The following is a 241-nucleotide window of genomic DNA, read 5'->3' as shown; positions in this document are numbered from 1 at the left end:
GTTTATTATCTCCTATCATTTATCTACTTTCCTGTCGGTATATCCTGCACTTATCCCGGGAAAATTGTTTACATAATCTTCACACATTTCCAACAGTAAAAATAATATTTGTCTAATAATTGTTGTCTAATAAGTCTAATAATCATGTACAATAATGGCATATACAAACTATTTTTTTTTAATATGGAACTTTATAATATAGACAAATGAACAAACGAAAATTAGACACAAGTAAAGAGTT

Source organism: Penaeus monodon, chromosome 24, assembly GCF_015228065.2.
Source record: "Penaeus monodon isolate SGIC_2016 chromosome 24, NSTDA_Pmon_1, whole genome shotgun sequence".
In the NCBI taxonomy this organism is placed as follows: Eukaryota; Metazoa; Arthropoda; class Malacostraca; order Decapoda; family Penaeidae; genus Penaeus; species Penaeus monodon.
Note: the sequence above shows the minus strand (reverse complement) of the source record.